General features: G+C 36.1%; 1 protein-coding gene across 1 annotated transcript in view; it reads right to left on the reverse strand.

The window, feature by feature from the left end:
• The window catches only part of LOC309658989 (uncharacterized protein), a 703,210-nt gene that overhangs the window by 15,422 nt on the left and 661,233 nt on the right, over positions 1 to 26,555 (reverse strand). The window contains exon 8 of the mRNA XM_082458306.1: positions 13,315 to 13,395. The gene's annotated coding sequence lies outside the window, so the exon portion shown is untranslated. The remainder of the gene's footprint in view (positions 1 to 13,314; positions 13,396 to 26,555) is intronic.

Genomic DNA, 26,555 nt, shown 5'->3' on the forward strand with positions numbered 1-26,555 from the left:
TTTAAAAGACTTTAATATACTATTGACATCTTAAAAAATAACAAGGGATTAAATGTTTGGAGTCGATGGTCTTTGTTTGGTTTATTAACAGTAACTCCTGCATGTTTATTCATGGGCTATGAAATGTATAAAATCATATATCTCTGGACCAAAAAGTGATCTACCAAAAATTATTTTGACTGTATTGTGAATTACCACAACACAGCTAAACAGCTATTGCCAACAGTTCAAAGACCTCAAAATCTAAGATTAACCACTTAACTGGTCACTAATCTCCAATAGCAAGGACAGCATTTCACATTTTATGTAAGAAAACTTATTTAGAGGTCAGACTACTGAGTACCTCAGGAGCCTGCAGCTGTGCAAAATTTGTATATTCTTTTCAAAAGGACAACCCTCATGCTAACTGCTAACCTGGAGCAACTGCACCTGATGCACAGGTACTATCCATTCCCCTGGCTAAAGGAAAGAGCACATTATTTCTGTTAATAGTGGTGACTTACAGACCTGTTAACGACACAAAAGAAGAAGGTTATTTAGAGGAGTGGAAGCTACATCAAACGATTCTGCATTCTGGGAAAGAAAGCACTCATAAACCCTTAAGTAATGTTTAGGAGAATCACTAGGGGGAATCATAACAAAGTTACTGAGGAGCAGATCCCAGGTCTAAGGACAAATGCTTTAGTAGCATCCCCTTTGTATAACAAATATACAGTAGCTTGATGGCTGCTCCTCGCCATTGCACATGCATCTGCCATCAAACTACAATGATACGTACTTGTTCTTCAGACACATGTCAGACTGTGACTGCTTGATGGTATCCAATTTTGATGAAATGAAGAAATAGCATTTACATCGGATACCTCATGTATTATTGTACATTCACTCCTTTATACCAGTCTTCAACACAGGAGATAAACCCAAGATGGGATAGGTAGAAAATATTAGAATTTCTATTTTTTCCTATCTGTTTATATTTCTGTGCATGATTTATAATATAAAAGTAATTAGCAGAGTTATGCATGCATAAAAATTTCTCAAGTTTAACATACTTAAAATTGAGATGAGGGCTCAACTCTAGGTATCACATTCTTACGAAAAGAGCTTGAAATCATCTGCTGTAGTACTCTAAAATCTAACCATGGTTTAAACTAGGCAGTTGGGTACTTGATATCTGCCCATCACATTATTCTGTTAATGGAGTTTGCTTTTGGATAATATCATTTACTATTATGAAGGAAACTATATATAAGCATAGCATCCCATTTCCTAGTGTGCTAATTGTGTCTCAATTTTTTTTCAGAGTTTACCCTCCCATGATAGATGGGGAATTGGTAGGGCTGTCCTTCAAGTTTTCTTGCCCTCTCCTGGCTAAAGAGCGGGCATATGACCAGTGTTAACCAGAGTCTCTCTCCCTTGTGACTGTAAATCTTGAACAGAAAAATAACAAACCCAAAGAGAGCTGCAGCTGATCCATCCAGATAGCAACCTGTTGAAGAGCTTACCCAGTAGTTCTTTTATTCAATGGATTTGCTCTATACACATGATAAACTCATTTTATCAATATTTGATAATAAAATTATTTCTATCTGACATAAGACAGAAAATCAGAACTTAAATGGATGCCAATAATTGAGAAATATGTATCACTTCTTTCCACTTGGGCTAGGAGGGTGGTTATTTCTCTAAATGAGAAGTGTTGAATTTTCTTAGAGGATGAAAATTTCTCAGAAGTACAGAAATCCATATATTCACCCCATCACTTCTTTGTCAACTGATTAAGAAGACAAATAAAATAATCAATGGGAGTAGGTACAGGGCTCTTTCAAATGACATAAGTATGTACCATCATTTGGTTAATAACAAAACAAGCTGATGTTTATCACATTATTGCTACTTGCCAAACACAAGTTGAAGTTTTATATGTGTATTAATTCAATTGCTTCTTGTAATAAGCCTGCAAATTAGTTATAATAATATCCTTATTTATCACATAATGAAACTGAGGCAACTAGTTATGATACAGTATTTATAAAATGTCATACAGCTAGGAGAATAGTAGAGCGCCTATATAAACCTAGACACTGTATATCCAGGATCTGTCCCCTTTTTCCTTCACATTGTCTCTCATGTACTATTGAAAGTTAAACCTTTTGGATTTTGCTTATTGGTACAAACAATTCCACTAACTTTGGGTGTGATTTCCTTGTTCTTCATCCATCCCTTTCTGGCAACACATCTCAAGCAAAGCAAGATTTACATATGTGTAAGAAAGGACTAATTCAGTAAGCCTGGGTTGTCCAAAACCTGCTCAAAAGAAAGGTTTGGCCCTTGCCCTGTTCCTGGGAGATAACCTTTAGAGCTTGGAATGTCCTATGTAATAACAGTGTCTTTGTTTATCTGAGGCCTTGGGCCATGCCAGGATATTCTATACTAACAATGTGATTTATCATGGGAACCATGGGCTACAAGATATCAATTTGAAGTCTGGTGGGGCTGGGAATTAACAAAAGTCAGCCAGGTGGGTGGTCAGTTGTGTCTACTGAACAATGCCCAGTAAAGAACTTGGACACCAAGGTTTTCAGCTGACAGGTTGACAGTATTGGCTTCCCTTGTTGCCAATACTTTAGGCGTGTTGACACACCCTGTTACTGAAGGATTAAGCGCTGACCGCAAACTCCACAGAAAGATGGTGACAGGAAGCCTCACCTTTTCTCTCCTGGACTCTGCCTTATGTGCCTTTTACCTTTGCTGATCTCAATCTGACCCCTGCACTGAAATAAACCATATCCATGAGTTTAACGGCTTTTCTGAGTTTGGTGAGTCCTTCTCCTAAATCACTGAAACTGAAGGTGGTCTTGGGGACTGCCAAATACGACATGACATATTTTTTTTTGCTTTTAAAAATGACATTCAAAGATGGAAAGAAAAACAAGTACTTTTAAAGGGGATTACGAGGTACCGATAAAAACTTAAAAATGTAGAATTCTCCGAATCCTCTAGATGAGTAAATTAAACCTTGTTTAAGATAATATTTATCTTTCTTATTCTGGTAGTATAAGCTAGACAGTCATGTTGTTCTTTTGGCTGAAAAATGTAGAAAAAAACTGAAAAAAAAGTACGATGAAAACAAAAATCACCCATAATACAGAAAGCATGGAAAAGCACTATTTAAATATGGTATGTGTGCTCCTTTCTTCACCTCTCACTTTATGTACTTTATTTTAGTCTTTAATTAGTACTCATTTTCTACTGGGGATGTCACCTATTCTATCTGGTCATGTGTAATAAAGGAATGTCAAAGAATGTTAGGAGAGGTGTGGTGATGTGTTCTAGGGTGGAGAATCCCAAGGAGACAAAAAAAAATCACTGTTGCTCTTTTTCTCCTGGGACAACTCCACCAGGCAAACACACCAGAGTTTCAAGGTCTTTAAATATTCAAAAAATAGCTCCATTGGAGAAGGCAGCCTGTCGAGGTTGTAATCTACCAACCTTAAGGTTTGGGAGGGGCTGAGATGAAGAAGAGACTGCCCAGGGCAATAGGTCAGTCAGTTAGGTTTTACTGCAGCAGGTGCCTACCTTGTGCTAATGACCTTGTGAGAAGCAGGTGATCATTATCATCAGGAAAAATCAGACCTTAAAATCACTCCTGCAATCAGATGCTCTGGCCAAACTCCACCTCAGGCTTCAGACACTGTCCCCTTCTGGACACACACACATGCACACACACGCGCATACACAAACACACCAGTTCAAGGCAACATTTCGATCTGCAGAGGTTTCTCACAGATTGGTTTGGTTTAGTTTAGTACTTCAAATCAACGTGTTCTATTTCTATATTTTCTCTAACGATGATTATGAGGAAGGTAGTCAGGATTTAAAACTAACATCGGTTCTCAACATTCTCAGAAACCAGAAACAATATATAATTTGTAAACACATTTTAATGTACATATATATTTATGACTAGAACTGTGATAATTTTAGACTTTGCTTTTCCTCCAATTAACAATATGTGAGGGCTTCCCTGGTGGCGCAGTGGTTGAGAATCTGCCTGCTAATGCAGGGGACACGGGTTTGAGCCCTGGTCTGGGAGGATCCCACATGCCGTGGAGCAGCTGGGCCCGTGAGCCACAACTACTGAGCCTGCGCGTCTGGAGCCTGTGCTCCGCAACAAGAGAGGTCACGATAGCGAGAGGCCCGCGCACCGCGATGAAGAGTGGCCCCCGCTTGCCGCAACTAGAGAAAGCCCTAGCACAGAAACGAAGACCCAACATAGTAATCAATCAATCAATCAATTAAAAAATCTTAAAAAAAATGCATATAAGAATTAAAAAAAGAAAAAAATAATTAAAAAAGAAAAACCAATATGTGAAAATTTCTCTATGTCTTTAAATATTCTTTTTTTTTTACTCATTGAAAACAATGTTTATTTATTTATTTTTGTTATCAATTAATTTTTCTCCATCTAGTTTTATTGAGATATAATTCACATACAAGTTTTAAGTTTAAGGTACACAGAATAATTATTTCACTTACATACATCATGGAATTATTGCCAAAGTAAGTTTAGTGAACATCCCATCATCTAAAGTAAAAAAAAAAAAAAAAAAAGAAAAAGAAAAAATGTTTCCTTGTAATGAGAACTCTTAGGATTTACTGTCTTAACACCTTTCATATATAACATACAACAGTGTTAATTATATTACTGGTGTTGTATATTACATCCCTAGTACTTACTTATATTTAAAAAAATTTTTTTAACTTTTTTATACAGCAGGTTTTTATTAGTCATCAACTTTATGCACATCAGTGTATACATGTATATGTCAATCCCAGTTGCCCAATTCATCAAACCACCACTCCCACCCCCCTGCCGCTTTCCCCGCTTGGTGTCCATATGTTTGTGCTCTACATCTGTGTCTCAATTTCTGCCCTGCAAACCAGTTCATCTGTACCATTTTTCTAGGTTCCACATATATGCGTTAATATACGATATTTGTTTTTCTCTTTCTGACTTACTTCATTCTGTATGACAGTCTCTAGATCCATCCACGTCTCAACAAATGACCCAATTTCGTTCCTTTTTATGGCTGAGTAATATTCCATTGTATATATGTACCACATCTTCTTTATCCATTCCTCTGTCGATGGGCATTTAGGTTGCTTCCATGACCTGGCTATTGTAAATAGTGCTGCAATGAACATTGGGGTGCATGTGGCTTTTTGAATTATGGTTTTCTCTGGGTATATGCCCAGTAGTGGGATTGCTGGATCATATGGTAATTCTATTTTTAGTTTTTTGAGGAACCTCCATACTGTTCTCCATAGTGGCTGTATCAATTTACATTCCCACCAACAGTGCAAGAGGGTTCCCTTTTCTCTGCACCCTCTCCAGCATTTGTTGTTTGTAGGTTTTCTGATGATGCCCATTCTAACTGGTGTGAGGTGATACCTCATTGTAGTTTTGATTTGCATTTCTCTAATAATTAGTGATGTTGAGCAGCTTTTCATGTGCTTCTTGGCCATCTGTATTTCTTCTTTGGAGAAATGTCTATTTAGGTCTTCTGCCCATTTTTGGATTGGCTTGTTTGTTTTTTTAATATTGAGCTGCATGAGCTGTTTATATATTTTGGAGATTAATCCTTTGTCCGTTGATTCGTTTGCAAATATTTTCTCCCATTCTGAGGGTTGTCTTTTCGTCTTGTTTATGGTTTCCTTTGCTGTGCCAAAGCTTTGAAGTTTCATTAGGTCCCATTTGTTTATTTTTCTTTTTATTTCCATTACTCTAGGAGGTGGATCAAAAAAGATCTTGCTGTGATTTATGTCAAAGAGTCTTCTTCCTATGTTTTCCTCTAAGAGTTTTATAGTGTCCGGTCTTACATTTAGGTCTCGAATCCATTCTGAGTTCATTTTTGTGTATGGTGTTAGGGAGTGTTCTAATTTCATTCTTTTACATGTTGCTGTCCAGTTTTCCCAGCACCACTTATTGAGGAGACTGTCTTTTCTCCATTGTATATCCTTGCCTCCTTTGTCATAGATTAGTTGACGATAGGTGTGTGGGTCTATCTCTGGGCTTTCTAACTTGTTCCATTGATCTATGTTTCTGTTTTTCTGCCAGAACCACATTGTCTTGATTACTGTAGCTTTATAGTATAGTCTGAAGTCAGGGAGTCTGATTCCTCCAGCTCTGCTTTTTTCCCTCAAGACTGCTTTGGCTATTCGGGGTCTTTTGTGTCTCCATACACATTTTAAGATTTTTTGTTCTAGTTCCGTAAAAAATGCCATTGGTAATTTGATAGGGATTGCATTGAATCTGTAGATTGCTTTGGGTAGTACAGTCATTTTCACAATGTTGATTCTTCCAATCCAAGAACATGGTATATCTCGCCATCTGTTGGTATCATCTTCAATTCCTTTCATCAGTGTCTTACAGTTTTCTGCATACAGGTCTTTTGTCTCCCTAGGTAAGTTTATTCCTAAGTATTTTATTCTTTTTGTCTCAATGGTAAATGGGAGTGTTTCCTTAATTTCTCTTTCAGATTTTTCATCATGAGTGTACAGGAATGCAAGAGATTTCTGTGCATTAATTTTGTATCCTGCAACTTGACCAAATTCATTGATTAGCTCTAGTAGTTTTCTGGTGGCATCTTTAGGATTCTCTATGTATAGTATCATGTCATCTGCAAACAGTGACGGTTTTACTTTTTCTTTTCTGATTTGGATTCCTTTTTCTTCCCTGATTGCCGTGGCTAGGACTTCCAAAACTATGCTGAATAATAGTGAAGAGAGTGGACATCGTTGTCTTTTTCCTGAACTTAGAGGAATTGCTTTCAGTTTTTCACCATTGAGAATGATGTTTACTGTGGGTTTGTCGTATATGGCCTTTATTATGTTGAGGTAGGTTCCTTCTATGCCCACTTTCTGGAGAGTTTTTATCATAAATGGGTGTTGATTTTTGTCAAAAGCTTTTTCTGCATCTATTGAGAAGATCATATGGTTTTTATTCTTCAATTTGTTAATATGGTGTATCACATTGATTGATTTGCATATACTGAAGAATCCTTGCATCCCAGAGATAAATCCCACTTGGTCATGATGTATGATCCTTTTACCGTGTTGTTGGATTCTGTTTGCTAGTATTTTGTTGAGGATTTTTGCATGTATATTCAGCAGTGATATTGGTCTGTAATTTTCTTTTTTTTTTAGTATCTTTGTCTGGTTTTGGTATCAGGGTAATGGTGGCCTCATAGAATGAGTTTGGGAGTGTTCCTTCCTCTGCAAGTTTTTGGAAGAGTTTGAGAAGGATGGGTGTTAGCTCTTCTCTCAATGTTTGATAGAATTCACCTGTGAAGCCATCTGGTCCTGGACTTTTGTTTCTTGGAAGATGTTTAATCACAGTTTCAATTTCATTGCTTGTGATTGGTCTATTCATATTTTCTATTTCTTCCTGGTTCAGTCTTGGAAGGTTATACCTTTCTAAGAATTTGTCCATTTCTTCCAGGTTGTCCATTTTATTGGCATAGAGTTGCTTGTAGAAGTTCCTTAGGATGCTTTGTATTTCTGTGGTGTTTGTTGTAACTTCTCCTTTTTCATTTCTAATTTTATTGATTTGAGTTCTCTCCCTCTTTTCCTTGATGAGTCTGGCTAATGGTTTATCAATTTTGTTTATCTTCTCAAAGAACCAGCTTTTAGTTGTATTGATCTTTGCTATTGTTTTCTTTGTTTCTATTTCATTTATTTCTGCTCTGATCATTATGATTTCTTTCCTTCTGCTAATTTTGGCTTTTGTTTGTTCTTCTTTCTCTAGTTCCTTTAGGTGTAAGGTTAGACTGTTTATTTGAGATTTTTCTTGTTTCTTGAGGTAGGCTTGTATAGCTATAAACTTCCCTCTTAGAACTGCTTTTGCTGCATCCCATAGGTTTTGGATCATCATGTTTTCATTGTCATTTGTCTCTAGGTATTTTTTGATTTCCTCTTTGATTGCTTCAGTGATATCTTGGTTATTTAGTAACGTATTGTTTAGCCTCCATGTGTTTGTATTTTTTATGTATTTTTCCCTGTAATTCATTTCTAATCTCATAGCGTTGTGGTCAGAAAAGATGCTTGATATGATTTTAATTTTCTTAAATTTACTGAGGCTTGATTTGTGACCCAAGATGTGATCCGTGCACACTTAAAAAGAAAGTGTAATCTGCTGTTTTTGGATGGAATGTCCTATAAATATCAATTAAACCTATCTGGTCTATTGTGTCATTTAAAGCTTCTGTTTCCTTATTTATTTTCATTTTGGATTATCTGTCCATTGGTGTAAGTGAGGTGTTAAAGTCCCCCACTACTATTGTGTTACTGTCGATTTCCTCTTTTATAGATGTTAGCAGTTGCCTTATGTATTGAGGTGCTCCTATGTTGGGTGCATATATATTTATAATTGTTATATCTTCTTCTTGGATTGATCCCCTGATCATTATGTAGTGTCCTTCCTTGTCTCTTGTAACATTCTTTATTTTAAAGTCTATTTTATCTGATATGAGTATTGCTACTCCAGCTTTCTTTTGATTTCCATTTGCATGGAATATCTTTTTCCATCCCCTCACTTTCAGTCTGAATGTGTCCCTAGGTCTGAAGTGGGTCTCTTGTAGACAGCATATATATGGGTCTTGTTTTTGTATCCATTCAGCAAGCCTGTGTCTTTTGGTTGGAGCATTTAATCCATTTTCTTTTAGGGTAATTATCGATATGTGTGTTCCTATTGCCATTTTCTTAATTGTTTTGGGTTTGTTGCTGTAGGTCCTTTTCTTCTCTGTGTTTCCCACTTAGAGAAGTTCCTTTAGCATTTGTTGTAGAGTTGGCTTGGTGGTGCTGAATTCTCTTAGCTTTTGCTTGTCTGTAAAGCTTTTGATTTCTCCATAGAATCTGAATGAAATCCTTGCTGGTTAGGGTAATCTTGGTTGTAGGTTCTTCCCGTTCATCACTTTAAGTATATCATGCCACTCCCTTCTGGCTTGTAGAGTTTCTGCTGAGAAATCAGCTGTTAACCTTATGGGAGTTCCCTTGTAGGTTATTTGTCATTTTTCCCTTGCTGCTTTTAATAATTTATCTTTGTGTTTAATTTTTGCCAATTTGATTACTATGTGTCTCGGCATGTTTCTCCTTGGGTTTATCCTGTATGGGACTCTCCGCGCTTCCTGGACTTGGGTGGCTATTTCCTTTCCCATGTTAGGGAAGTTTTAGACTATAATCTCTTCAAATATTTTCTCTGGTCCTTTCTCTCTCTCTTCTCCTTCTGGGAGAATGTTGTTGTGTTTAATGTTTTCCCCAAGGTCTCTTAGGCTGTCTTCAGTTGTCTCCATTCTTTTTTCTTTATTCCGTTCCACAGCAGTGAATTCCACCATTCTGCCTTCCACGTCACTTATCCATTCTTCTGCCTCAGTTATTCTGCTATTGATTCCTTCTAGTGTAGTTTTCATTTCAGTTATTGTATTGTTCATCTCTGTTTGTTCTTTAATTCTTCTAGGTCTTTGTTAAACACTTCTTGCATCTTCTCGATCTACGCCTCCAATCTTTTTCCGAGGTCCAGAATCATCTTCTCTATCATTATTCTGAATTCTTTTTCTGGAAGTTTGCCTATCTCCACTTCATTTAGTTGTTTTTCTGGGGTTTTACCTTGTTCCTTCATCTGGTACATAGCCCTCTGCCTTTTCATCTTGTCTATCTTTCTGTGAATGGGGTTTTTGTTCCACAGGCTGCAGGACTGTAGTTCTTCTTGCTTCTGCTGTCTTCCCTCTGGTGGATCAGGCTATCTAAGAGGCTTATGTAAGTTTCCTGATGGGAGGGACTGGTGGTGGGTAGAGCTGACTGTTGCTCTGGTGGGCGGAGCTCAGTAAAACTTTAATCTGCTTGACTACTGATGGGTGGGGCTGGGTTCCCTCCCTGTTGGTTGTTTGGCCTGAGGCAACCCAACACTGGAGCCTACCTGGGCTCTTTGGTGGGGCTAATGGCGGAGTCTGGGAGGGCTCACGCCAAGGAGTACTTCCCAGAACTTCTGCTGCCAGTGTCCTTGTCCCCACGGTGAGCCACAGCTATTCCCCGCCTCTGCAGGAGACCCTCCAACACTAGCAGGTAGGTCTGGTTCAGTCTCCCCTGGGGTCACTGCTCCTTCCCCTGGGTCCCGATGTGCACACTACTTTGTGTGTGCCCTCCAAGAGTGGAGTCTCTGTTTCCCCCAGTCCTGTTGAAGTCCTGCAATCAAATCCCACTAGCCTTCAAAGTCTGATTCTCTAGGAATTCCTCCTCCCATTGCCGGAGGCCCAGGTTGGGAAGCCTGATGTGGCGCTGAGAATCCTCACTCCAGTGGGTGGACTTCTGTGGTATAAGTGTTCTCCAGTCTGTGAGTCACCCAACCAGCAGTTATGGGATTTGATTTTACTGTTATTGCGCCCCTCCTACCGTCTCATTGTGGCTTCTCCTTTGTCTTTGGATGTGGGGTATCTTTCTTGGCGAGATCCAGTGTCATCCTGTCGATGATTGTCCAGCAGCTAGTTGTGATTCTGGTGTTCTTGCAAGAGGGAGTGAGAGCACGTCCTTCTACTCCGCCATCTTGGTTCCAATCCCCTCTTTAAATATTCTTAATCAAAAATTTCTCATTGACTCCACAGTACTATATGGTATGACTAGGATGAACAATTCCCTGTTTTTGGACATTTTTATATTCCCTCTTTTTAATAGTTACAAAAATGCTCCAATGAGCATTTTTATAATTAAGTATTGATGACATTGTTTGCTTAAATATTTGGAGTAAATTCCTATAATTAGAATTATGATTCAGTGAATATGAATAGTTTGTTCTTTCATCAAATACTTTAAGAAATTCTTAGTAGCTTCAAAATAGCACATTCCACATGTGATTTAACTTCTATAAAAAACACTTTCAGAATAGCATTTTACAAAATCCTTTTGAGTGCATTCATATAACCTAATATAAACAAACTTACACTTAGTAAATTTCTAGAAGTTACATGGTATAAAACCATTTTAAGGTATATGATATATTTTTTCTACTTACTCACCAGAGATGTTGAATTTGCAATCTCACCAACAAAAATTCAATTCATTCTTAAAGTCTAATTGACATAACTCAGAGAATTTACACACTGAAGTTGATAATGATAATAATAATACTTAGTGTGTATTGAGCACTTACTTTTTGATGTCCTGTCACGTTTGATCCCCACAACAATCCTAAGAGATAAGTGCTGTATGATTCCCATTTTAGAGATAAGAAAACTGGTTTAGGGGTATTATTTAAGTGTCTCAAATTCCTAGAGCTAGAAAGTGGAATAAATATAATACGATTGCATTTTGACTTTCAGTTTCTTCTGGAGCCTTCTGAACCACTAACAAGACAATATGAGCATATTTAACAACCTAACATTAACATTGTAGAAAAATAACTTCAAGTCTAAAATTATCTTTGAAATTGTGTGTGTGTGTGTATACATCAAATCTTCCTTGGAATTCATTAAACTAATAAGAAAAGGAGATAAAAATCTATTTTAGAGGTAATATTTATATAGGAAGTTACTACAAATAAATAAGATTATAAAATAATTACAAAATATACCTTCCTATCCAAAAATAAATATAGATTTGATATTTTTTATAACTCCTAATACTATGTGTCTTAGCCTAGCAATTTTGATTAGTCCTGTATTTTTAAAAATTTACACCTTTCATATTTCCCATTTCATTTTTTACAAGAATCTATGTTTTGATGTTAATGTAATGTATTTTCTATCATAAATTATTTTTGCCTTTTGATTGATAAAAGCAGGCTGAGAAATAAAGCAAGGAGACCAAATGTAAAGTGCTTTCATGTGAAGTATTGCTAGTGGGTTCTAGCATGATGAAGTATATTTAAACACAGATATATGCCATTACAAAAACTACAATAAAAAATTGCCCAAAATATCAGATAATAACATTTATTTTATTCTTGTAATGTCACACCATCTTCCTGCTAATACAGAAGAATCTATATATACTTTCTTGAAGTAATACACTTTGAGTTTTACTATGGAAAGAATGGAAAACTAGACAACGAATTCTAGGCTTATTTCTGCTACTTATTACCTGTGTCATACTAGGCAAACAAATTAGCCTCTTTGGTCCTTGTTCCCCCGTACATAAAGCAAAGTGATGGTTACATTACATTATCTAATTCTACATGATCTTTCTAGGTTCAAAATATTATGAATATATTACTCAGCTAGTGATTTGTTTCTTTTAATTTTCACTTGATTTTTCTCACTGAGAGTCATGACAAGCTGTGACAAGCATTAGCCACTTTCACTATAATTTAAACACAAGAATGTGGGGGAATTAACAACCTTTGGAGTTTATGGACTGGAAACCATTACAGAGAATGTTTTGAATCCTCTGCAACCTGCAATTTTACTCAATAGTATATGTCTTCATTGTATCACCTCTTTGTGCCTCCCCAAATGAGCTAATTTAAGACATATTTAAAGATTTAAGCATAATTACCACAGGTTAAAAGGTGGAAGAGAGGTCATATTTTTGTTTTGGAATGTAATCATATAAATATCTATTTTAGAAAATTAGTTTTAGAGGTTACCCAGCATTATAATCCTATTCATCCTGAATGTATTAAAATAATCTCTTAGTACATATATACACTACCAAATGTAAAATAGATAGCTAGTGGGAAGCAGCCGCATAGCACAGGGAGATCAGCTCAGTGCTTTGCGACCACCTAGAGGGGTGGGATAGGGTAGGTGGGAGGGAGATGCAAGAGGGAGGAGATATGGGGGTATATGTATATGTATAGCTGATTCACTTTGTTATAAAGCAGAAACTAGCACACCATTGTAAAGCAATTATACTCCAATAAAGATGTTTAAAAAAAAAAAAGTAGATTCCCCCCCCAAAAAATAAAAAAAATAATAATAATCTTTCTCTTAGTGCCCCTCCATGTTTTGATTTTAGGCCAGATTTTTTTTATTATGATGATAGCTATTTATTAAATGCATATATGAACCAGCCACTGGCCTAAATTCTCTCCATGAAATATTTCATTGCTTTTGTATCAACCCTAAGAGGCATACAATTTTTTCATTCCTATTTCACAGAAAAGATAGCAGAGATTTAGAGATTAGAAAGTCAAAACGACTTGCCCGCAGTCACAAAACTAGTAAAGCATAGGTATCCAGACCCAAGTTAATGGGATCTAAAGCCCATGCTCTGAAACACTACATTTTATTTCTTTTTTAAAGAAGAAAAGAAAACAGGTACCTTAAGAGGCAAAAGCTGACTAATCAGTCTTCTCCAGCTTTTAATCCATGCCATGGTGTCTAGATTCACAGTCATGACCCCCTTAGAAAATAAAAAATAATGTTAAGAACAAAGCAATACTAAGGGTGAGATTTTTCTGAACATAAGCATTAGACTTGAATTACATTCAAGTTATCCTAAATGAAATTCCTGGCAAATGTGTCAGAATTGGGATTCACTGTACCTTCAGAAATGTAATAAAGTATATATAACTATTTACATAATACTTTAATGTTTCATCAGCAAAACTTATGAACATTCACATTAAGTGTGATAAACAAAGATTCTAAATAGCTTGTGTCGGTTCAGGTCTGGATTTATAATAAAATAAATTATGAAAGAGCTTTCTTTTAGAGGTCTATGCAATTTAAAGTTATGGATAAGAAATCATGAACCTATACTTATTTTCTTTCTTTAAATTAAAAAAAAAAACAAGCAATATGATCTTGAATTACTAACACTTATTCTATTTTCATTTAATTCTTTATTTAGTTTTACTTTATTTTGTATGCAGCAACATGTAGGCTCTCCTCTTGACTACATTCCATGTAAGGAGAAAAAAGAGAAGTAAAAGTCAAAAATTTCACTGAAAAAATTATACCAATAAATGTCTTACTTTATATAATTTGGGGCTTGTCTAAAAATTCTGACCTTATATTATTCTGAGTCTAAGTTGTGTCAATCCTTCCACTAATTTAGAGATTCTTCCCTTATTATGGATTCCCAAAGGCCTTAAGCTAATTTAAATTCAGGATTTGTATTTTCTTATAAAGCCTCCTAAAAAAAACCAAAAATGTCTTAAGAAAAGGAAGTATGTTCATTCTTTTATCATGAAAGTCGCCTAAGAATTTTGGGTATTTTGGGATCCCGGTGCAAAATAACTTATCAGGAATTTAAAAGTCTTTAACCTTATGATTGCTTCAGATAATACTAAACTATATATGCAATCACCTTTGTTTTGATGAACTACTTTACAATGTTAGCCAAAAAATCAATTTTTTAAACTTATATTGCTCCATTAATTTGAGTAGCTTAGAATAACTAAAAAGTGAAATCAAATTTGAAGATGTACATTGTCTTCTCCTGAAATTACCTGAATTGTATCTTATTTCTTTGAACTGTGGCCAGAGAATCACATCATTTTTTTAAAATTCCTTTCTAAATATGAACAAAAATTTGAAATTAAATTTTGCCATAAAATCATGGGCTACCACTCATTTACTTGTAGGAAAAAGTTAAGGACATATTGCTTAGCTGAAATAAGGGGGATTTTATGAAAATCCCCAAGTTTCTGGTTAATCATCAAACTCTCCCAACATAAATCATATCCACATGCTGACAAATAATACAAAGACAAATTCTGCTCCAAGAAGGAAACAGAACAAGAGAAAGAGGAAATATACCATTTCAGTGAGCTAAACCACATAATGCTGGTATTTTATGTCAATGGGTCATGCCAGCTCCTTATTAGGACATATCATACCTCAACATTACAAGATGGAAGGAGAGAATAATAGTAGCAAAGCCATATCATGCCATTTTGAGCTATTGAATAGTTTAGGATCTCATTTTTGACATCTTATAGCTAAAGACATATCCTTACTCCCCCTCTCCCAAATTTCATTTATTTCAACAGGTTTGTAATCCAAAATAGCCACTAAAATCTCAAAAAGGCACTAACATTTCTAAAAGCATCAAAGCCTCAAGGTGAAACCTGAGAAATCATTTTCTTTAATATACAAGTTAGGTAATTAAACTAGTCTTGTTTAAGACTGGCAAAGGGGTAAAAAATACCTTTCAAAGATCCAACTATTTTATGGAACTAAAAGACATCATATATTGAAGAGATGCCCCATAAATATACTTAAGGTATCTAAGTGCTACCCATAATATATGAAATATTTAAATATGCAAATAAGAAAAAATTACTTAAGTGCATAAAAACAGGTTTTGTGGGTTGTTTATTTGAAAAAGACTCTATGGAAATAGTAATAGCCACCTTAAATATTTACCATAGACAAAAGAAACAACTGTGGTTTCTCTAAAGAATAAATCTGTATTCCGCAAGGATCTGTTTAAGTATTTTTAAATGGCTTACTGTCAGAGCTCAGTTTAACTAATACAAAAGATATATTTATATATCACCTAAATGTCTCTTAAAAACCTGCAGGATGGTTTTCATAATTGGCATTAAATTTCTTGTAAATAAGAAAGCAATGGTATGAAAATTACAGAAAGAGTCATCAAGTTACATGATCATAAATAATGCTGTTTCACTTAAGAAATAAGCTTCCCATAGCATTGATCCTCTCTCAGCACAAATAACTCATCACAAAATGCTACACACTTGCCAGGCCTGTTTTCATAGCCTTTGGAAATAGAGTGCTTAATAACTAGACTCATTAATGCTAGTGGTAAATCAGTGAGATTAAATATTTCTATAAATCATTTCATTAATAAAACAGAGGGCCCATTAAAAAACTACTGAACTGTTAAGATGCAATATTTCAGAATCAGCATTTTATAAACATTTCAATTAGCATAGGTTGACAACATGCACAAAAGGTACAGCAAGCTAATGCCACCAGATAGAAAAGTGTGCACTAGCCAAGTAACTCATGAAGAATGGAATTTTCTTTAGAATATTGTAATGTAGAACAGCAACGTATATAAATATAATGGATAAGTGATCACTTAAAATATAATGAATTAAAGATATATATACACATAAAAATCTATCTATCTATCTATCTAAATGTATTCTGTATTCTGTCTCATGTAGCTTTCAATAACCCTCTGAAGGATGGTATGCTATGATATTCACTAGCACACTCTATCATTTTACTATTAGCCTTAGATGGATCATGGACAATATGAATGATATTTGAACAGTTGAACAGTTGAGACTAAAGGAGTGAATACTTAAACACAAAAAGAATAATGATAGCTTATGATAGCCCTCAGTAAGAATGTTCAACATATAAAAGAGCTGAAAAATGAGAACAGAGACTATGAATTTCAAATAGTGCCACAAAGGCACAACGTGGGAATGACCACAGACTAAATGGTACATAAAAGTAGAAAGTGTTTAGGTTTTCTAATACATGAAAACCTTACTTTTTATTTAGCTTTATTTCCTTTTAAACTGACAGCCAAATTATATATATACACACACACACACACACACACACACACTCACATACATATATTTACATCTATATATCTATATCTATATACATGTATTTTTTAAGCCTCCAACTGCACATTTTGGTGAACAGGGGAAACTACTCAGTTGTAAGAGTTAATTTTACCCTCAAGCCACAATCTCTGCTTCAGTCCAGAATGCTTCTAATTTGCCAGGAAGTGCATATTAGCTTAGGAGAGGTGGGGAGCCAAAGTGTAAGAAAAACAGCAGAACTCCTGGCAAAGGATTGAGGCAAAAAGGAGCCCAGGATTCAGAGAAGCTGGGTAAATATCTAAATTCAAATCCCTTGTTTACCATAATGTTTTCTGTGTTGGGGAAACAAGTCCATGCAGCTTAGGTTCTGTGTATCAAAGAGAGGAATTCAGGTGACTTTCTGCCAGACTAGTTTGTACCAGCATTTGAGGACTGAGCTTTTTGAAGCTTTCTCATTAGAAAGTGTATGGTGAGCCATATGTTAACCAATGCAGCACTGGTTTGAATTAGATAAAGCAAAACTGAGAAGTAAAAAAAAAATATTTCAAAACAGTCTTTTTAACAATATATATCTCAGATTAAAGACTGCAACAAATCCTTTGACTCTATTCCTTCAAAGTGATAGGGGTCTATTTTTCCCCCTCCCCTTAAATCTGTGCTGGATTCAGACTACTTTGACCAATGAAATGTGGCAGAAGGGACATAATGCCATATCCTGTTTTAGGAATTCAAAGGTACTGGCAGATTTCACCTTGGTATCTGGGGGTCTTGAGCCACACTCTAAGAAATACAAATATCCTGAAATCTCAGGCCTTGTTTGATAAGCCTAAACTATAGGAGGAGCCTTACAAGATAATTTATCTTGTGGAAAATGAGAGAAAAAAACAAAGACCATGGGGAAGCCATACTTGCAAGTTGATTCTCTAGGACCAGACGCCCCAACTGACGTACAACCATCAGAGATTAAGCACCCAGCTAAATCCTTCCCAAGTTTCTGACCCATAAAGTCATTAGCAAAATGAAATAGTTGTTTTAAGTCATGTGGTTTCAGAGTAGTTTGTTACACGGCAATAGACAGCTAAAATATGATGTTATCATGAGAATTCTCAGATTTCCAAAATCTGAACTTATAGAGAAAACTAATGTGTCAAAATGTTTTCTTTTCCTCCTGACTGATGTGTTCTTTTGTTGTTTTTAGGAAAAATCACTATTTGTAGCAAGGCATCCAAAGTCATCCAAATACTTTGGCTTCCAATAAATAAACCATGCAATATTGGCATTTATGCTAGTAAAATATTTCTGGGTGATGAATTTTACCAGCTAGGAAAATAACTTTGTATATACCTGCTCAGCCTTTAAAAAAAAAGTAAGCCTAAAAATTTTTGTCTGTATCTCAGGAAAGACTTTTAATAAAATATAGTTCTTCTTTAGCTCAATTTTTTCTCAATCTTTTACAATGAATCACATTTTTTAATGGAATGGGCTATGTTTAATTGTAACACATATTTTCTGAAGGATTATGTTATATTTCAATATAAGTATGTGTTTCTTTAAGGATGTTGTGAGCACAGTTTCATTAATTTGGAATATTTGTGCTCAATGAAATATTTATTTCAAAGGATTGCCCAATGATTAATTATCAGTTTCCCACCACACTGACTAATTGTGCATATACTGTATTTATAAATGGATTTAAACATTAGGGGAAAGAAATAAACTGTGGAATAGATCAAGAAGTGTTTTTGTTAAGGATTTGCTATCTGAAAATATTCTAGAGCTTTTTCAATTATTGAATGAAAAGAAGATAAAATGTTTTAGTTGGGTAGGGGGACGTTTGTAACATAGTTAAGTAAAATTCAGATGCCAGACGCCATAGGAAGATAAAATCTGTACATTTAATCTTATTTTCAAATCTGCATACCTAAATTAATCCATTCGATAACCACTACTGAGGTTTGCCTAAAGTGCTGCAGCATTTTTTCAACTATTCTTCATTATTCAGGTTTAATTTTATAAGTTTATGATATATACAGTCGTAAAGATAACTAGTAAACATTATTTAAATATTTAATGCAAAAATATGGGTGAACAAAGCTACATTTTCATCAAAACTTAATAATCTGGATTATTTCATTAAAAAGTAAACATATTGATCAATGTAAAGGTGTCATTATTTTAATTATATTTTGTTGGTTAAGATACAAAGTTTTGAAGCCAAGCTTCCTGGGTTCAAAGACTAATTCCACTGCTTCTTAGCTATAAGATTTTGAGGAAGTTACTTTCCTCAAGTGTGCAATAATTTTAATATTACTTCTTCATAGAGTTACTGTGGGGAATAAACAAGTACTTTCAAAGCACTTAAAACAGTTCCTGGAAAATAATAAGACTTCTGTAAATATTACGTCATCATCATCTTCATCATTACTATTATGATTATGTAAATTATAGCCAGGGCCACCCTTACCCATGGGCAGAGTTGCCACTTGTCTTAGAAGCCTACTTGAAGTAGTCCCACAAACTCCTCTGTCTTAATTTACATTCTTGCATGACATTCCTTCAGTAATAGTAATAACAAGATTTTTGAAGGTATATTTTCTGTTATCTCAGAATTTTAGCTATAGCCCCCAAAGCTGAAAACAACAGGTTCCAAGTATATCCTCACAGTTAAAAGATGAAGGGAAGAAAAACATTGCTGCAGGGTTTGGCAAGAGGTGATTCAGCTCACTGTAATGACATCAACAGACCCATCCTATGGTCTGTATCAGCAGATACTTGGAAAACATGAAAAAATGTTAGGACATTCATAGACAGTGAGTCCTTACTGAGGGTTCTCCCTTCCTCCTTTTGAGATCTATGGAAAATACTGACCTGATGGGAAGAAGCATCTACAGGGGGTAGAGTTAAGCACATCATGGGGGAAAAACCTGAGGGAAGGGGAAATCCATGGGAAGCACTTGTAGAAGTTGGGCCTACCTGGTAGGAAAGGAGGCTGGCATCATTGATCTTGTTTTATAGTTAAACTTTGCTGTTATAACCCGTGTTCATATCTGAGCAGGGGCAAGTGAATAAAAGAAAAGTAAACGAGGTTTTAGACTGAAAGAACAATCTGTAGTGGGACAGCCTGTCCTCTCCTTTGGCTCAGCAAGGCTGTCTGATTTCCTGTGGGCCTAGTGGATACTGTAGATCAGCGGTCCCTAACCTTTTCGGCACCAGGGACTGGTTTCATGGAAGACAAGTTTTCGATGGACTGGGTGGGGGGAGATGGTTTCGGGATGATTCAAGCACATTACATTTATTATGCACTTTATTTCTATTATTATTACATTGTAATATATAATGAAATAATTATACAACTCAATATAATGCAGAATCAGTGGGAGCCCTGAGCTTGTTTTCCTGTAACTAGATGGTCCCGTCTGGGGGTGAGGGGGGACAGTGACACACGAGGTGTGTTGCTTATGTCAGTCTACTCCGTAACCTTGTTTTGGTTGCTGTCACTGCAGAAAACCCTGCTTCACAAAGATAGGATGTTGGAAATGGAAGCAGGCTTTTCAATGTTCTTGTGGCAATCTCAGGATATTTCTCCTTGACTTTAATCCAGAACGTATGGAGATTTGAAGTTGTCTCAAACATGCTTTTAAGGCCACCGCCATTTGTGATCTCAAACAGTTGATCCTCTTCTAGCACGGACAAAGTCAACTCACCTGGCTTATTCACAAATGGGTCACGGATCCATTCCTTCTCGGTTCAGGGGTCTTTTGTGGTTGGGAAGTAATGCTCAAATTCTTTTGAAAGCTGAGACAGGTGATCATGCCCCAGCTAGGAGAAAGAAGGCCCTGGCTCAGTCTCTTTCAAAATCTCTGCTAATGTTTGAAACATGTCAAAAATCCCAATGTGCACTCATTGCCCCCATAATTCCAGTTTGGCTTTGAATGCAGCCACTTTATCTGCCGACTTGAACACAGTTGTCATTCTCCCCTGAAGTGACAGATTGAGTTCATTGAGCAGGTTGAATATGTCACACAAGTAAGCAAGTTTTGTGACCCATTCTGTGTCACTGAAATGTGCTGCCAGTGGTGACTGTTTCTCTAAAAGAGATCTCTGGAGCAGCTCTCGTAACTCAAAAACTCTGGCCAGTGATCTACCTTTAGAAAGCCATCTCACTTCTGTGTATAAGAGAAGACGTGTGCTCTGTGTCCATCAGCTCACAGAGCTGCACAAACAGACGTGAATTAAGGGCATGTACTTTAATGTGGTTGATAATTTTAATCACATCCTGCAAAACGTTGTTAAGTTCAGGTGACATTTTTCGGCTAGCCAGCATTTCTCTATGGATGACACTGTGTAGACTCACATTCAGAAACGACCTCTTTGACCTGAATAGTGAAACCAGAAAGCCGTCCAGTCATGGCAGCCGCTCCGTCTGCACACATACCAACACAAAATGACCAATTCAGTTTTCCTAATATGTAATCATCAAAGACTTGAATAGTTCTGCAGCTGTGGTGTTGGTTGGCAACAAAAGTGCACATAACATATCCCCATGCACATCCTCCTGAAAAATATATCTCACAAAAACAAGCATTGTTGCCTTGTCAACATCCGTGAACTCGTCAACCTGGATTGTGTACCACAGTGACTCATTAATCCTCTCAAACAGTTGTGCCTCAATATCCTCTGCTATTTCATCAATTCGTCTAGTTAGGGTGCTAGCTGAAAGAGGAACATGTGCCACCTTTTGAACTGCAGCCTCTCCTAAAAGTTCACGACAAATGTCCTTAGCTGCAGACAGGATCAACTCTTCATCAACAGTAAAGGGCTTCCTAGCTTTAGCAATGCGGTTAGCCACTAAGCATGATGCTCTCAGTGCAGACACATTTGATGAAGTTGTGTCCTTCAATAATTGCTTCTGTTCTTCATCTTTACATTTTTTTCCTTTAAAAAACTCCAAAGGCTTGTCTTTTAATGAGAGTGCTTGGTCTTCATGTGGCGAAGCAGTTTTAAAGGTTTCATGGCTTCGTTGGATAGTTGGTCACCACATATTATACAAAGCGGGCTTGGAGAATGTGAATCACCTGTTGCAATGAACCTGTAATTTAAGTAGGACTCTTGGTATTTTCTTCTAAATGCAGCTTTCTTTTTGTTGGCAGTCTTAGAGTCTTCTGCTGCCTCATCATTGGGTCTTTCCCCCTTTTCAAAGAAGCTCTCCAGCGACGTTTGTTTTTTACTCATTTTGGCTACAGTTAGCTTGTGGGCTTGCCAAAACCATGACTGAGACAAGTGCACAGTGCAGGAAAGAGTCGCAGACGGAAGTGGTTAATAAAATAATGGGCAGGCCACACATGGACTAAAATAACCGGATGCAGCTGTATAACTGAAGTACATCAACTCACTTGCCACTATAAAGCCTGCCACCAGATGCAGCTTAATTGTCACTTGCCACTCACTGATAGGGTTTTGATATGAGTCTGCAAGCAGTTGATTTATTATGGTCTCTGTGCAGTCAAACCTCTCTGCTAATGATAATCTGTATTTGCAGCTGATCCCCAGTACGAGCATCACCATCTCAGCTCCACCTCAGATCATCAGGCATTAGATTCTCCTAAGGAGCGCGCAACCTAGATCCCTCACATGCACAGTTCACGGTAAGGTTTGCGCTCGTACCAGAATCTAATGCCGCTGCTGATCTGACAGGAGGCGGAGCTCAGGCGGTAATGCGAGCGATGGGGAGCGGCTGTAAATACAGAGGAAGCTTCGCTCACTCTCCTGCTGCTCACCTCCTGCTGTGCGGCCCGGTACTGGTCCGGTGGCCCAGGGGTTGGGGACCCCTGCTGTAGATGACCACTAAGGATGGCTTGCCAGTAGCCTGACAACATGGCTACTGAGCTGGCAAGAAGACCCCAGGTGAAGAGGATTTGGGACACCAGCAGAATATGACTGAAGACTTCTAAACTACTCAAAAGTGTGGCACACAATAAAGGTTACTTTTGGATGTCTGAAACTCAAGAAATTTCCTTGATGGAGGGCACAGAAGCAATTAAATAAGGGGTTCATGTTTATTATTTTCTCCTCTATTAAGTTCAGACTGTGAAATAGTTAAATTTTACTTTTTATAAATTGACTGTATATGAAGCACTTTTACAAAGAGTCTCAGAAAATCCTCCAAACAATCTAGAGAATTTATACTCTAATTTGCACAACAAAAAGGAGGGGCTCTATATTTCTTTGAGTAATGAAGGTAATCTAATGTTACAAATGCATCTTTTCTTTAAGCCACGTTCAGTCACTGATACTTACTAGTTTAGCTAATAGTGTAGGCCATGAGGGACTCAGACTTAAGTCAAATAAGTATTGACAAGAACTGCAAAATTGTCACAGGTACAGAGAACCATTTCCTGAAGGATGTGAAACCAAGAGACAAAAGAAGAGCAATGGTCTCCTGAAACATTTATGTAAAGGTGCACTAAATAAGCATGTGATTGTACAACAAAGATAAAATTAATTTTCCTCCATTTTAATTTGCCTGGTCCCAGGGTAGTCCTTACCTGTTCCAATACATGAGATACCTTATTTTTCAATCTCAACTGTCCCACTGCTGAAATTAAGGATGCTAAAAATAATAGCAGTAATTAATGGAGAATTCAAGGAATCATCTATGTCACAAGTAGACCTCTGGTCCACAGTTCTTATTTAACAGTGTAGGAATGACTGTATAGTGCTATTTTACTATAATTACAAAAAAATACATGATAAAGAAATTACATGGTATTCTTTGAGTTCTCTTGGAAAGATGGGCAACTAAATACTCCAAGTTTTTAGTTGTTATTTGAGCAACATAAACTAGCTTTGTAACATAATCTAATATTTTGATTCTGTCTACTATCCTTTTGCATATTAATTTTTAAAGGAAAAAAATAGAATGTTACAAATGTAGCAGGGAAAAATGCAACATCAAATAGCAAACTGACATTAGAATTGATTACTATTTGCTACAAAAGGCCAATCTAAAGCAGAAAAAAAATCACAGAAAAACAAAATACTTTTCTTTAACCTATGTTACATCACGTATCATTTATGGGAGAAAGCAATAAAAGAGAAAATTGCCATAAGATATAGTAAAAATTCTTAAGGATTAGAGAGGGACTAGTGGGAAGGCTTTCAAATTCAGGATCTAGAAAAAGTTAAGTAGCAAAACTAATATAAAATCTAGTTGGTAAAATCATAGGGGTGGGACTTGCCAATATGGAGGCAAAAAATTATTCCTTTGAATTTAAATGTATAAATTCATGTGAACAGATGAAAGCAAGTATTTTCCAGTAAGGCTGCTTTCTCAGGGGAATTATATAAAAGGAAGGTTTGGGCTTCTGGCATCCAAATGACAAATGAAATTGAGAAGATGGCAGTTTCAACTTATAAAATATGTCATTAAACATTCAATATAAAACCATCAAAATGCGTGATGTTATTTAAGAGGAAGAGACTAGTCAATTGCAAGTGAGTGCTGCTATCTCATTCCAAATGTCACATCAGCTGCCACCTGGGTTTCATTCCTTCCCAGATCTGGGTAGTTGTGTATGATACAGTTTTTATCTGCAGATCCAGATCTGCTGACCCACATTTTCTATTCTATCCTTGGGCTCACTGTCTTCAGCCTTCCTTTCTAGTGATTCAATATCCATTAAAATTATCTTTCCAATGCCAACAATATATACCTGCCAACAAAGAGAATGCAGGTGAACAACTCTGAATGGTTAAATATTCATTAACTGAAATGTTCAGGAAATGGGGTACCATGATTTGTTGAATGGCATTGTTAGAATGCTATGGAAAATACTTAAATAGTACTTATCATGTATCAGACATAACTGCAAGGGCTTTACTTTTATTAACTCATTTGATCCTACCAACTACCCTATGAGTTGAGGACAATTATCTATCTCTTGCAGATGAAGAAACTAAGACACAGAGAGGTTAATGACCTATCCAAGGTCATATCCGGTAGAAGGAAGAGGCAGGATGTAAACACAGGCAATCTGGTTGCAGAGGTTGGGCTCCCAAATACACAAATTCCACTGCCTCTCAGTATCACTAAACATCTTTCTCAAGTATTTGTTTATTTACTGCTATAGTGAGTCAATGGACTGTTTAATTCTATTTAGCTACCTTGATAATCATGCAGTATTTTGGGATCATTATGCTGACAATGAATTCTCATTATATAATTCAATAAATGCTGGGAAGAAAATATAGGATATCGAACACACACTTATTCATGTTTGCAGTAAACTTTCAGTTATGTCATATAGGATGATAGGACACAAAATAATAAAAATGTAGTCACTGCCCCCAAAATACATATTTTGTGAAGACAGACATGTAAATATATCACTACAATATTGTGATACAAATGCTGATAGAGGATAAACAAAATATGAGAGAACCAAGAATAAAGCAATGAAATATTAGGGGAATGATGAGGCAAGGTTCCACAGAAAAGGCACATTTGAGCTGACTATAAAATGCTGAATATCTTCAAAAGTTGGCAGAACATACAGGATAATTTAAAATGAAATCCCCATAAGTTAATCAATCAACAGATATCCGTTAAGAGTCTGCTATTGCAAAGATGGCAAAGGATACCAATAAAGAACATAAGTACACTGAAAATATAGTTTCTTATATTACAAATCATATTGCTTATTCAAGAAAAAATTCTGAAAAGCTAAGTAATACTGTAGGTGTTACACTTGTATCTTTTTCTCCTAAAATGTTGACGGTAATTAAACAAATATATATTAAATAACTACTACGACAGCAAAGCATTACTGGTAAATTGTAGATGAAGGAGACATAAAGCCTGCTCCATAAGTGCTCACAACCTCATGAAGACAGTGGGTACATACACAACTGTGATAAAAGGCAGACTCTAATAAGTCCCTTAACAGAGCTTTGGCAAAGCACTGTGTGAGATTAGGTAAGGAAGAAATTAACTCTAAATGGAGTTAACTCCATGTGGTTAATTAGGGTAAGATAATTCTAGGCAGAGGGCATAATAATAGCTAAGATTTATCAAGTGTTGATGTTCTAAGACCTTATTTAATATCCTTAACAATGTTATCATGTCAGTAGTACTAAAGTCTCTATTTTACTGATGAGGAAACTACAACAAAGAGAAGTTTCAGTAACCAACCCAAACTCCACAGGGCATAGGGGAACACAGAAGTTTCCCTACACTGCCTCACTCCTAACTGCTGGCTTTACTACCTCACTAGTGCAATGAAAACAAGATAAGAAAATGCAGCACTTGTATTCAGCAGGAACAAAATGACTAGACTGTATTTGGTATTAATGATCAGAAAAGAAATCTATAATAGAGTACATTATTATAGTACATTAATAAGCAATGGGTACATAAAATACATTTCCTCAGAAAGTTTGCTACTGTATAATAATGTGGGTCTGTGAACTATTCATTATGCTGGTAGAAACAAAGTATGCCAAATCAGAGCATTCTACAGCATTTGGGAAGATATTGGGAGGTACGTGCATAATGAAGAGGAAGAAGCTGTTGACAGTTTTTATTCTTTTTTTTTTTTTTTTTAGGGAATTTGCCCTATCCAAATTTTTATTCTTATGATCAGAAGAATGAGGTGAGCTAAGATCTCAGTTGGAATTCAATAGCCTCATCTTCATGTTAATAAGAACTATATGGAAATGAAGTAACTACTAATTAGGAGTAAACTAGAGCTATATTCATTTCAGGTAACTCTACCTGAGTAGGAATTCTCAAGTAGAATTCCTGAAGGATTTAAGTGGAGGACATCAATAAAATCACGTGAGGAATGATTACATAGTGAATAAAAGGATGAACAGATACCAAACTCTGAGACATCTCAGGTAGTGCAAATATGTTTTAGTTCCTGAAGATATGTGAAAAGAATTTCATAAACCACTCTTTGTTATCTGCTCTACCAGGCAACATGGAAAGAAATCTTAAGAAAGAAGTTAAATTTTTATGAATGTT

This window comes from Balaenoptera physalus (genome assembly GCF_965194825.1).
Source record: "Balaenoptera physalus genome assembly, chromosome: 3".
Classification (NCBI taxonomy): Eukaryota; Metazoa; Chordata; class Mammalia; order Artiodactyla; family Balaenopteridae; genus Balaenoptera; species Balaenoptera physalus.